Below are 13,606 nucleotides of genomic sequence, written 5' to 3'. Positions count from 1 at the left end.
CAGAGCTCTGGAGCCAGGTCTGGGCAGGTGTGTGCTGCCTCGTGTTCAGTCTCAGGGCAGAAAACAGACAGGACAGAGGAAGTCTCCAGGGAGAGGACCGTGGAGCTGTGTCTGGGCACCGACCTTGGGCGGGACACGTGCGGACCCTGCCTCTGCGTGTCCACACCCGGGCTCCGGCTGGATGAGGGGACGACAGGGAGCAGAGAGGGGGGTTTTAAATCTCAACATTCAGAAAACTAAGATCATGTCATCTAGTCCCATCACTTTGTGGCAAATAGATGGGGAAACAGTGGAAACAGTGGCAGACTTTTTTTGAGCTTCAGAATCACTGCAGATGGTGACTGCAGCCTGAAATTAAAAGACACTTACTCCTTGGAAGGAAAGTTATGATCAACCTAGACATTATATTAAAAAGCAGAGACATTACTTTGCCAACAAAAGTCCATCTAGTCAAGGCTATGGTTTTTCCAGTGGTCATGTATGGGTGTGAGAGTTGGACTATAAAGAAAGCTGAGTGCAGAAGAATTGATGCTTTTGAACTGTGGTGTTGGAGAAAACTCTTGAGAGTCCCTTGGACTGCAAGGAGATCCAAGCAGTCCATCCAAAAGGAGATCAGTCCTGGGTGTTCATTGGAAAGACTGATGCTGAAGCTGAAACTCCAATACTTTGGCCACCTGATGTGAAGAGCTGACTTATCTGAAAAAACCCTGATGCTGGGAAAGATTGAAGGTGGGAGGAGAAGGGGACAACAGAGGATAAGATGTTTGGATGGCATCACTGACTTGATGGACATGAGTTTGAGCAAGCTCCGGGAGTTGGTGATGGACAGGGAGGCCTGGCGTGCTGCGGTCCATGGGGTCGAAGAGTCGAACACGACTGAGCAACTGACCTGAACTGAACAGCATAGATTTTTCAGTCACTGTTGCCAAAAGTGGCCACAAGGCAACAACATTTCTTCTTGCTCCATTGGTTTTTGGAATTTTTTTTTAAATTTGGTAATTTTTAAATTTTCTGTAGAAGTAGAGTTTATTTCTGATGTTGTGTTTGTTTTAGGTGAACAGGAGCTTGACTGAATTATACATAGATGTTTATCTATTCTTCTTCTGGGTTTTTTCTCTATACCTTAACATGGTGTGTTCACTTGACTTCCTGTGCTATTCAGTAGGTCTTTTAAAATTATCTCTGATATCAAGCAGTGTGTATATGTTAATTGTAACCTCTAACTGTATGTCTCCCCCATAACTTAAAAAAATAATCATATGCTGGTTTTCTAAGTGTGAAATTCAGTTACTCTTTAGAATTTAGTTCATTTCTATGAAGTTATAGATTCCACCTGTGAGTGATATCTTTAAGCATTTCTTTCTCTCTCTGACTTCACTTGGTATGATCATCTCTTGGTCCAGCCAGGCTGCTGCCAGTGGTATTTTTCTTTTACTTTTTTTTTGATGGCCAAATATATTCCAGTGTATAGATGAACCATTTACTCTTCATTTTTCCGATAGAAAATATCGATGGACGTTTGAGTTGAAGCTGCATGTTGGCTATTGTGAACAGTGCTGCCCTAAAAATAGGGGTGCACGGGTTTCAAATTAGGATATTTTTTAGTTCTAGGCCAAGAAGTGAGAGGGCCGGGAAGTGCGGCTTCGCTGTATTTAATGTTTTGAGGAACCTACAGATGCTTTCCATGGTGGCTGACCCACCCACGTCCCTCCCCGCCCACAGCGTAGGAGGACTCCCTGTCCCCCCGGCCTTGGCAGCGTTTCATCTTTGAGGATCTTTTGGAGGATGGCCATTCTGAGTGGTGTAAGGTGACACCTCAATGTAGTTTTGACTTGCAGCGCAGTTCCTTACTAATTAGTAAGGGCTTCCCAGGTGGTTCAGCGGTAAAGAAAATCCATCTGCTAACGCAGGAGTCAGAAAAGACCGGGGTTTGATCCCTGGGTTGGGAAGATCCCTTGGAGGAGGAAATTGCAACCCACTCCAGTATTCTTGCCTGGAACATCCCATGAACATAGGAGCCTGGCGGGCTACAGTCCATGGGGTCACAAAGACTGGGACACAAATGAGCCACTGTGAACGTGCACACCACAATTAGTGAACCTGAGTGTCTCTCCACGGAGTTTTTGTTTCTTACCTTGTGAGTACAATTTACGTCTTCAAATAGACTTCTTGAATATTGGCCCTGTGTTGAATTCCAGTGATTTACCCCAAGGTAGAGATCCAACCAGTCCATTCTGAAGGAGATCAGCCCTGGGATTTCCTTGGAAGGAATGACGCTAAAGCTGAAACTCCAGTACTTTGGCCACCTCATGCGCAGAGTTGACTCATTAAAAAAGACTCTGATGCTGGGAGGGATTGGGGGCAGGAGGAGAAGGGGACGACAGAGGATGAGATGGCTGGATGGCATCGCTGACTCGCTGGACCTGAGTCTGAGTGAACTCCGGGAGTTGGTGATGGACAGGGAGGCCTGGAGTGCTGCGATTCATGGGGTCGCAAAGAGTCGGACACGACTGAGCGACCGAACTGAACTGAACTGAACTGAGAAGGCACTTTGTTGAGGGCTGGTGGGTTTTTTTTTTCCTTACGTCCCTGAAGACTTCAGTTCAGTTCAGTCACTAAGTCATGTCCGACTCTGCGACCTCATGGACTGCAGCACGCCAGGCCTCCCTGTTCATCACCAACGCCCGGAGCTTGCTCAAACTCATGTCCATCGACTCTGTGATGCCAGCCAACCATTGTGAATATTAAATGCCCATCAGCACAGGTTTTTCTGTTGTTACCAAAAGCGGCCACAAGGCGGCAGCATTTCTTCATGCTCCACTTTTTCTTTCTTTTTTTTTTTTGGTTAGTTTTTATTATCTAATGGGAGTAGATTTGATTTCCCTCCCATATTGTATTTGTTTTAGGTTTACAGGAACTTGATTCATTTATTCATAGACATATATCTTTTCTTTTTCGGGGTCTTTTCCCGTATAGATTCTGTCAGTGTGTTCTCTAGACTTCCCTGTGCTATTCAGGGGGGCCTTTTGGATTATCTACCAGATAACAGTGTGTATATGTTAATCCTAACCTCTTAATGTCTCCCTTCCCCTACTTCTTCTTTTTTTTTTTTTTTAAATAATCAGAAGTTGCTTTTCTAAGTCTGTGAGTCCTGTTTACAAATCTGTTCATTTGTATGAGTTTATAGATTCCACCTGTACGTGATGAATTCCTCTTTCCCTGACTTCATTCAGTATGCTAAATCTCTCGGTCCATTGATGTTGACAATGGCATGTTTCAGTTGTTTTTGATGGCTGAGTGCACTCCAGTGTCTCGATGGACCAGTGACTCTTCATTTCTCTGTTGATGAACATTTTGGTTGATGCTGTCTTGAATGTTGTCATTAGCGCTGCCCTGAAAAGAGGGGGTGAACCTGTGATTTTAAATCATGATTTTCTCCAGATCGAAGGCAGGGAGTGGGCTTGAAGGATCACGTGGGAACTTGACAACTGCTGTTTTAAGGGCTTTCCACGCTGTTGTCCTTCTCGCTGCACCCACCCATTTACATCCCCGCCTACACTGTAGAGGACTCCATGCTCCCCGCCCCGCCCCAGCAGCACTTAATTTTTGTAGATCTTTGGTGTGATGACCATTTTGAGTGGGATGAGCTGAGACTGCGGTGCAGTTTTGAACTGTGTTTTCCTATAATGGTGATGCTGAGCCAGTCTTCATGGGCTTTATGTCTATCCGGATGCCTTCTTAGGAGAAGTTCCCATGTAGGTCTTTCACCCACTTGCCTATTCAGTTGTTTGCGTTCTTTAAATTGAGCTGAAAGAGAAGTTTGCATATTGTGTAGATGGTTTCCTTATGGACACCCTTATTTGCAAACACTCTCTCCCATGTGTTGGTTGCTTTCTTTTGGTTGTGCATGCATGTTGCGGAGGGCTCAGGGACCAGTCGGGTGAGAAGAAAGAGACAAGGTAATTGGCAGAGGCAGAGACCGGGCAGGACAGTCCTGCCTGAGGGATTTCCACCTCCTCCTCCTGTGCTCCTCATTCAGGACGCCCACACCCTTTCTCTATGGGTGTATCTCTGCCCTGCTTCTGTCTTAAACAACCTCTCCTCCACGTGCTCGCCCGCGTGCTATGCCGTGTCTCCAAAAGTGAACTCCGTACCTGTTTTAACAGGTTTCTGTTTCTTTGAAACATTCATCATTTCAGCGGAGTCACTTGGCTTCTCGGCCCTGCTGGTCCGGCGGCGAGGACTCCCGGTTCTCATCCAGTCCCCCAGGTCCAGTTGCTGACAGGGAACCACGACTGTCTTCAGGACCGCTCACTGCTCTGTCTCTCCAAGATCATGGTCATCATTTTCGTCACAGAGGCTGGAAAAGGTAATTTTGATCATATTTTATGGCAGAACGATACTGCCTTTCGTGTCTGTACCCCATCTTCTTTATGCATCGTCTCTCCTTCTGCACGCAGGTTGCAGCTCTGACTTGTCTACACTTGCCAGCACAGTGATCCACGGCATGCAGTTGTCTAATGTCAGCTTTCCTACACCTCTGCACAGGTGTGGAGCAGATGAAGTCATAATACTTTCTATATGTCTGTATTTTTTAAAATGTGTTTATGTTTCACTTCTGCTTGGCAATATTGTATCAGTTTCTGAATTACCTATAGTCCACACTTAATTTATATTCGGCAGAGCAGATTTTCTATTATGAGGTCTTACTGAGGACGCCAACAAGGCCTAGTGAAGACCAGATTCACGCCTTATGAGGATGAGAGTCACAGCTTAGAGAAAGAACATTCAGGCCACAGTGTGGACGAGAGTCAGTCCTCGGTGTGGACCACAGTGAGACTGCAGTGTGCGCGGAGTCAGAACTTAGGCGTGGACCGGAGTCAGGCTTCAGTGTGCAGCAGAGTCAGGTTTAGTATGGACCAGAATCAGGCCTGAGGCAGGACCATGGTCAGGCCTCAGTGTGGACAGGAGTCAGGGGTCAGTGTAGACCAGCAGGCCTTGGTGGGGAACAGTCAGGCCTCATTGTAGACCAGAGTCAGGACTAAGTCAGGACGACTGTCAGGCCTCAGAGTGGCCCAGAGGCAGACCTCAGTGTGGACACGAGTCAGGGGTCACTGTAGACCAGCAGGCCTTGGTGTGGAACAGTCAGACCTCATTGTAGACCAGAGTCAGGACTAAGTCAGGACCACTGTCAGGCCTCAGCATGGCCCAGAGTCATTCCTCAGTGTGTACAAGGTCAAAACTTAGTGTGGACCTGAGTCAGGCCTTAGAGTGGATGAGAGTCAGAACAGAGTGGACTAGGGTCAAGCCTCAGTGTGGATGAGAGTCAGGCCTCACTGTGGGCCAGAGTCAAATCTCAGTGTGGACCGGTGTCAGGCCTTAGAGTGCATAGAGTCACACCTCAGTGTGGACAGGTCAGGCTTCACTGTGGATCGGAGTCAGGCCTGAGTGTGGACCAGAGTCAGGTCTGAATTGGACAAGAGTCAGTCCTCAGTGGGGATCTGAGTCAAACCTCAGTGTGACGCAAGTCAGGCCAGTGTGGACCAGAGTCGGGGCTCTGAGTATGGAGCAGAGTAGGGCCTGAGTGTGGACCAGAATCAGACCTGAGTGTGACCAGAGTTGGGCCTGAATGTGACTAGAGTTGGGCCTGAGTGTGAACCAGAGTTGGGCCTAAGTGGGAATAGAGTTGGGCCTGAGTGTGAACCAGAGTCAGACCTGAGTGTGACCAGAGTTGGGCCTCAAGTGTGGACCAGAGTTGAGCCTGAGTCTGGACCAGAGTTGGGCCTGAGTGTTACCAGAGTCAGGCCTGAGTGTAGCACAGAGTTGGGCCTGAGTGTGGACCAGAGTCGGGCCTGAGTGTGGACCAGAGTCGGGCCTGAGTGTGACCAGAGTCGGGCCTGAGTGTGGACCAGTGTCGGGCCTGAGTGTGGACCAGTGTCGGGCCTGAGCGTGGACCAGAATCAAACCTGAGTGTGACCAGAGTCAGGCCTCAGTGTGGACCAGAGTCGGGCCTGAGTGTGGACCAGAGTCGGGCCTGAGTATGACTAGAGTCGGGTCTGAGTGTGAGGGTCAGGCCTGAGTGTGGACCAGAGTCAGGCCTGAGTGTGACCAGAGTCGGGCCTGAGTGTGGACCAGAGTCGGGCCTGAGTGTGACTAGAGTCGGGCCTGAGTGTGAGAGTCAGGCCTGAGTGTGGACCAGAGTCAGGCCTGAGTGTGACCAGAGTCGGGCCTGAGTGTGGACCAGAGTCGGGCCTGAGTGTGGACCAGAGTCAGCCCTGAGTGTGACCAGAGTCAGGCCTGAGTGTGACCAGAGTCAGGCCTGAGTGTGGACCAGAGTCGGCCCTGAGTGTGACCAGAGTCAGGCCTGAGTGTGACCAGAGTCGGGCCTCAGTGTGGACCAGAGTCAGGCCTGAGTGTGGACCAGAGTTGGGCCTACCTAAGTCAGGAGAAAACTGTGGGTCTGATCCCACCACAGAGGCCCATCAGGGCATGTCCACCCTCATTATGGGGTGGGGTCCCCTCCCTTTTCAGCCTCTAAGGAGTCTTCCTGTCCTTGTACAGAGGAGTCTTCTTTGACCTCAGTCACTGGCGCCTTATCTGTTGACTCCAGCAGGGCTCAGCTGCTGCCGCTAGCTTTGTCCTTGAGTGTCTGGGGGACAACAAAGCTTCAGCTTCACTCCACTTGACAAACACCAGCTTTCAGCCCAGAGGCCCCTCTGTCTCCTTCCTCAAATCCCTCTGAGAGACAAGAACCCCAAACATCTTCACTGGGAGGCTGAGGGCAAAGGTCTGTCTCCGGTAGTTTCTTCAGCCTGGCATGGGGCTGTAGACCCCACCTAGCTGGGCCATGGCGCTCTCACCCTGTCTCATTCGGGGCCCCAGGGTGACTTGTGTTGTTATTCCCGCAGGATCTGTTCTGAGGACTGGCTGGAATCTCTGCATCACCATCATCTTGATGTGAAACTGCAGTAATCTGAAAGAGACAAATTTAACAAGTAGGTTTAAAAAGGCAGGGGCCAAAGATCAGTAAAAGAATTACTGTGACCAGGGGCCCCAGCAAGAGTGAGAACCAGGGTACGGTTTTTAGCAAGTCTGATCCTGGTCCAGTAGAGTCAGAGCTGGTGCTGCCCTGCCCAAAGGAGTGGGAACTTTTGCTGTGGTCTCACATATTTCTGGTGTTTTTATTAGCTCAGAGTGACTGATGAAGGTGTGACAGGCCGCTCCACTTCAGAAGTAGCTGGAGAGGTAACAACCTGAACATTAATATACAAAATGGATCTCCTTTATTTCCAGAAGAATAAGCTTGAATTCCAGTCTACACCTGGTACTTTGAGGAGACTTGCAGGCTTATAGCCAGTCATCTAGTTTAATCTAAGTCGGTTTTAACCTTTGATGTGTTATTAACATGTATACCAAAGCATCTTTCCAATGTCCCCTTTCTGCAAACCTTCTGTTACCTTCTAGATCTGTATTAATTTGTTCTGTTTTCCCCCCACTTATAAATAACCAACTGTAGAACAGATTGTCATTACTTTTTACAACAAAAACACCTCCAATCTTTTATATCTTCTTTTGCTGACAACATGTATCTTTACTTGCTTTATGCACTGAAATATTTTCCTCGTCACTTTAGTAGCTTTGATTCCATATTATAATTTTTAACGTTAAAAAAACCTTAACACCTAATTAAAACCAAGAAGAAAGCAATCATGAACTGTTTGTCAGATTGGCATTCTCTGATTAGCAAACTCAGGAACGTATTTTAGAACCTCTAAAAACATGTATTTTTCTAAAGTACAATTTTTTTCTCAATGTAATACAAGGCCTGTGTCTAACATGCCCAAACATCTTTAGGTTTTTTCCTTGTATTTAGAATTGCTTGATTTGTAAGTACTTAACTTTTCTTTAAGCCACTTAAATAGAGCTCATTTACAAATTAACCTCAACGATATTATCCAAAGACAAAGACCCACACGGAGGCAGACATAAATCCAGGCAGACAGAGATCTCATGCTGTTTAGTCAGTCAGATGCGTCTGACTCTGCGACCCCGTGGACTGTAGCCCACCAGGCTGCTCTGTCCATGGGATTCTCCAGGCAAGAATACTGCAGTGGGTTGCCATTTCCTTCTCCAGGGGATCTCACAGTTTTCCACTAAAGATTTATTATAAAATGTCTCTTTGCCCCTTTTCTTTTTCTTGGCTTGAATTTCTACTGAATTACCCGAGTTGAAGTCTCAGGTAAAGTGGGCTGTGTATCTCCCAGTCAAGATGAGCATTAACTTCAGGCTTTTTTCCTGGCATATTTTTGCTTTCTCAGGGTCAGAATTCTGGGGGAAAAAAAAGATTTCAACAAGCCAGCTTTTGCTAACTGCACATTGGAAAGGAACTGGTTTTGCTATTTCAAAAAAAAGTTTCATTTTCGCCCATTTTCTCTGGAGTCTAAAGAATATCATGGCCATCCAGTGTCAAAAAGTGTCACCTCTCCTGGCTGTGGTCATCGCTTCGCAGCTAACATGCAGCCCAGACAGTGCTCAGATTGGCCCCAACAGGAGGAGCAGACTGGCTGATAAGGTGCTGTTCCCTGGGAGCTGGGGTCTCAGTCTGATCAGAAGGGACCATGCAGGCAGAGGAGAAGCTCGGTTCTTTTCCCACTTTCTTCCCACCCCACCCCCCCGCCCCAAGAGGAGTTAGGAGTCAGAAGGGGGGTCTTTAGAAAGTTAAGAGGGTTTTTCTGATTACAGGATCCACAGACCAGGAATATGATCAAAGTGGAATAAAGTCCTGAACATATCGGAACCTCAACCCATTTTCCTGTGTCAATAAAGATGCCCAGTTTTAGGCTTTTTTTTTTTAAATCCCGATCCACCCATTTAAATAAAGGCCAGACACTGTCACAGTAAAAGAAAAAAAAAAGTTTCCGTTCTTAAGGACACACTCCAGAGGTGTTTCTTTTGGCTCAGAAAGGGATCCCCCCATGTTGAGTGACCTCAACCGAGGACAGAGAGTGCTCCTAGAAATGTCCCCCAGCACCCCGGACACATTCAGGAGGTGCCTGAAGGGAATCCGTAGGGTCCCCTGAACTCTGATTTCATGCTTGATGGGGCTTTGAGTGTCCTCTCCTCCCCCACTGACTTCTAACCGGAGGTCTCTGGTCGTCCTTGGCACCCTGTGCAAGGCATCTTCTCTCCAACCCCAGTGAGGACACGCAGGCCGATCCGGAGTGGTTGGCAGGTGTAAGCTTCCCAGACAGCAGATAATGCCTGGGATGCAGACCGTTTGGAAGGGGCCATCACAGTTTAAGGGCCGCGGTGGCCTGGCGTGGGGGGAAATCCTGGAGGAGCTGGAGTGGGCCGCGGTGGAACATTCCAGGGGGTCAGGACCCAGGGCTGCACCTGAGCGGCTGACAATGTGCTTGCAGCAGAGAGGCTGCAGTTAGCCCTCCGTTGGAGGTGTAGAGGATCGGGTAGAGAAAGAACATTTTCTGCCAGTGATGCGGGAAAGGAAATCCCAGACTCGTGGTAGAGAGAGTGAACGTCAGGAGCCTGCAGCCAGCAGTCTGGGGGAGACCTGCAGAGGAGACTCCGGACCAAAGGATCTCGGAGGGAGAGCAGTGAGCCGTCCTGAAGACACATCTTAGCGCCCTGCCCAGGGACTAAGCCTGAGCAGCCTGGATGAAAACCAGGAGTCCCACGGTCAGACCACCAGGGGCCAGAGGCTAGAAGAAAGTGGCCCTGGCTCTTGCCCATGTTTGAAAGCAAGAATGTTTCAAGGATGCAAAAGCTATAAAAACAAAACAAAACAAAACAAAACAGGTATGACATTTATTATTAGAGACAAACACCAGTGAGGAAGGGTACAGGCATCCCCTGAAGCGGGAGGAGCACAGTGGGAGGTGATGCGAGTCACTCACGGCGGCCCGTCCTGGGTCTCCATGCCGGGCACCATCTGTCTCTCTCTCCACATCTGGCCAGTCCAGGACCTGCCCCCCCCAACATGCATGTGCAACTTTTTGCTAAGATGGATCCCACCGCAGAGGCCTGTGTGTTCATGTCCACACTTATTATGGGGTGCGGCCCCCACCCTTTTTGGCCCCCAGGAGGCCTTCCTGCTGTCCTGCAGACAAGGAAGCCTTGACCTCAGGAGTGGGCACCGTCTCTCTTTACTCCAGCAGAGCTCAGCTTCTGCCACTAGCTTTGTCCTTGGAGTGTGTGGGTGAGAACAAAGCTTCGATTTTACTCCACTTGACGAACACCAGCTTCCAGCCCTGGGCCCCCTCTATCTCCTACCCAAAAGTAAGTCAGAGTGAGAAAGACATATATATTAAGATATCACTAACAGATGGAATCTACGAATTCATGCAAATGAATTAACTTGCAAACAAAAACAGACCCACAGACATAGAAAACCAACTTATTATGTTTAAAAAAGGGAGGAAAGATACATTTAAAAGTTGGGATTAACACATACACACTACCATACATCAAATAGGTAATCAAAAAGGACCTACTGAAGAGCACAGGAAGTCGACTGAACACCTGTAACAATCTACATGGGGAAACCCCCCACCCCCAAAAGAATAGACATATGTCTATTTATAACTGAATTAAGTTCCTGTACACCAAAACCAAACACGACATGGGAAATCAGGTCTAGTCCAACAGAAAATAAAAATTAAATTACCAAAAAAAAAAAAAAAGAGTGGAGCACGAATAAATGCTGCCACCTGGTGGTCACTTTTGGTAACAACAACGGAAAAGCCTGTGCGGATGGGCACCTTTCACCAAGCCTGCAAGGACCAGAGGAAAAAACCCCCGGCTCTCAACAAGTGTCCTCGGGCAGGTCCTGGAAGAAGAATTCAGAACAGGGCAGACGGTCAAGAAGCCCACCTGGAGAGGTAAGTTTTACTCGCATTCTTTAAGAATAACCACATGAAAAGATTTTATATCTCTAAATCTTACAGACATGCAAATAAATACAACGAGGTATCACCTCACTCTGATCAGATTGGCCTTTGTCAAAAAGTCTACGAAAATTAAACCCTGGAGAGGGTGTGAAGAAAAATAAACGCTCCTACAGTGATGCTGGCAAGGTAAAGTGTTAACAGCCAGGACAGAGGACAGGGAGGAGGTTCCTGAAAAGAGAATGAAATTATCAGTCCCTAACTCCATGCAGAAAAATATACTCCAGAACAATCAAAGATCTAACTGGAGGACAGATGCTGTGAACCTCTGGAGAAAAATCCAGGCAGAACATGCTTTGATATAAATCACAGGCAGATCACCTTGGATTCACTCTTAGATAAAAAACTAAACAAATGGGACCTCATTAACCTTCAAAGCATTTGAGCAGGAGGGTAAACCACAAATGAAAGAAAAAGACAACCCTCAGAATGGGGAAAGAAAAGTGTTTTCAAATGGAGACAAAAGGAATTCACCTCCAAAACAGGCAAACAGGGCTCGTGCAGCTCAAAATAAAAAAAAACAAACAACCTAATAGAAAAATGGGCCCAAGATCTAAGTGGACATTTGTCCAGAGAAGGCATCCAGGTGGCCATAAAGCACCTGAAAAGATGTTCAGTGTCCCTAATCACTAGAGAAATGCATATCAGAAGTTCAATGAGGTATCGCTTCACAGCATGTAAAGGTCAGGTATCGCAGGTCAGCATGGCCATCTCAAAAAGTTGACAATAAATGCAGGAGGGGTGTGGGGAGAAAGGAACCCTCCTACCCTGGGTGGGAATGTAAATCAGTGCATCGGCTCTGGACAGCAGTAGGGAGAGGCTTTCAGACACTCAGCAACAAAGTACCACGTGACCCAGCCATCCCACGCCAGGGTGTGGATCCTGGGAAAACCAAATTTTCAAAAGATGCTGCACACCAACAATCATGGCAGCACTGGGTAAATCGCCAAGATGCAAAAGAGACCTAAGTGTAGAAGGACAGGAGAATGGATAAAGAAGCCTGGGTACAGACACACAAAGCGGTATTACCTAGACATGAAAGGATGGAAGGATGCCACTTCCAGCCACAGGGAAGAGCCAGAGACGATCACACTAGGTGAAGTAAGTGAGACAAAGAGAGACAAGTATCGCATGTTATCACTTCTGGGTGGAATCCAAACATGGATATAACGAACTTCTTTACAAAACAGAAACAGCTTCATAGACTCAGTAAAGAAACTCATGGTTACCAAAAATCGAACCGTGGGGTGCAAGGAGAAATTAGCAGGTTGAGAATAACACATATACACTACTATTTAGAAAAGAGTCCACAAGGACCCACTGGGAGCTCAAGGAAGCCTACCCAACAATCTGTAATAAACTCTATGGGAAAAGAAACCAAAAAGAACATATGTGTATATAAATGAATTAAGTTGCTGTACACATTTACGTGAGAGTTGGACTGTGAAGAAAGCTGAGCGCTGAAGAATGGATGCTTTTGAACTGTGGTGTTGGAGAAGACTCTTGAGAGTCCCTTGGACTGCAAGGAGATCCAACCAGTCCATCCTAAAGGAGATCAGTCCTGGGTGTTCATTGGAAGGACTGGTGCTGAAGCTGAAACTCCAATACTTCGGCCACCTCATGCTTAGAGCTGACTCATTGGAAAACACCCTGATGCTGGGAGGGACTGGGGCAAGGAGGAGAAGGGGACGACAGAGGATGAGATGGCTGGATGGCATCACCGACTCGATGGACATGAGTTTGAGTGAACTCCAGGAGTTGGTGATGGACAGGGAGGCCTGGCGTGCTGAGATTCATGGGGTCGCAAAGGGTAGGAGACGACTGAGCGACTGAACTGAACTGAACATTCTAAAACAAAAACCCACATGGCAAATCACCTACACAATCAACTCAAAATAAACTATCAAGAAAAGGTAAAGGCAAAGAACTGCTGACCCTGTGCCTCTCAGGCCTTGGGGACCCGGGCTCGTGTCACGGCTCTGGGGCCGGAGCAGGCTCGGGTCCCCCGGCGGGACTGTCCCGGGGCTGAGGGCGCTGGACAGGGTGTGCCTGCAGTGAGCGCCCCCGGACCTGGCCTTCCTGTTCCCCTTTGCATAAGCCCACCGTCTCCAGACCTAGGGGTCTCTCCGGCAGCAGAGCCAACCCTAGCGCCCCCAAAGGACGGTGGGGACTCTAGGCTGAAGGAGCTTCACAAAGTCTCCTGGGCTCCATGTGTCCTGGGGGTGGGTCCGCACCTCCAGCCTCAATCCTCTCCACCTGAGGAGGACAGCTCCCTCTGCAGAGCGGTGTGCCAATCGCTGGGATTTGTCCAGGGGGATAAAGGCTAAGGGGGAAGAGGGAGACACAAGCCCTGGGTGTATCCACCTAATACAACCCAGAACAGGACGCGCCCTGAGGCTCTGGTTGCCCAGGTAACTGGAGTTGGACAGGGAGAAATGCTGCCGCCTTGTGGTCATTCCCTGTAACAACCCCTTGAAAACCGGTGCTGATGGGCCCAATGTTCACCAGGACCGCGGGTCTGGAAAGGACACCTGCCCTCAAGAAATGCCCCGGGGTAAATCGCCGGAAAAGAATTCACAACAGGGCTGACTTCCACGAAGCCAACTTCAAGAGGTTAATTGGACTCACACGGTAGGAGGTAAAAA

At 48.2% G+C, this 13,606-nt stretch overlaps 1 long non-coding RNA gene across 2 annotated transcripts; it reads left to right on the top strand.

Moving 5' to 3' along the window:
- The first annotated feature begins 3,583 nt into the window (after window positions 1–3,583).
- On the top strand, window positions 3,584–8,085 carry LOC129631585 (uncharacterized). Of its 2 annotated transcripts, XR_008704126.1 has the most exons (4): window positions 3,584–3,755; window positions 4,200–4,369; window positions 6,909–6,995; window positions 7,189–8,085. It is a non-coding gene; the product is annotated as an uncharacterized LOC129631585 (long non-coding RNA). The 2 variants fall into 2 exon arrangements; XR_008704125.1 differs by having other exon boundaries at window positions 6,909–8,085.
- Window positions 8,086–13,606: the final 5,521 nt, after the last annotated feature.

The sequence above is a fragment of the Bubalus kerabau genome, chromosome 17 (assembly GCF_029407905.1).
Source record: "Bubalus kerabau isolate K-KA32 ecotype Philippines breed swamp buffalo chromosome 17, PCC_UOA_SB_1v2, whole genome shotgun sequence".
In the NCBI taxonomy this organism is placed as follows: Eukaryota; Metazoa; Chordata; class Mammalia; order Artiodactyla; family Bovidae; genus Bubalus; species Bubalus kerabau.
This window is presented reverse-complemented; position numbering and strand designations above follow the sequence as displayed.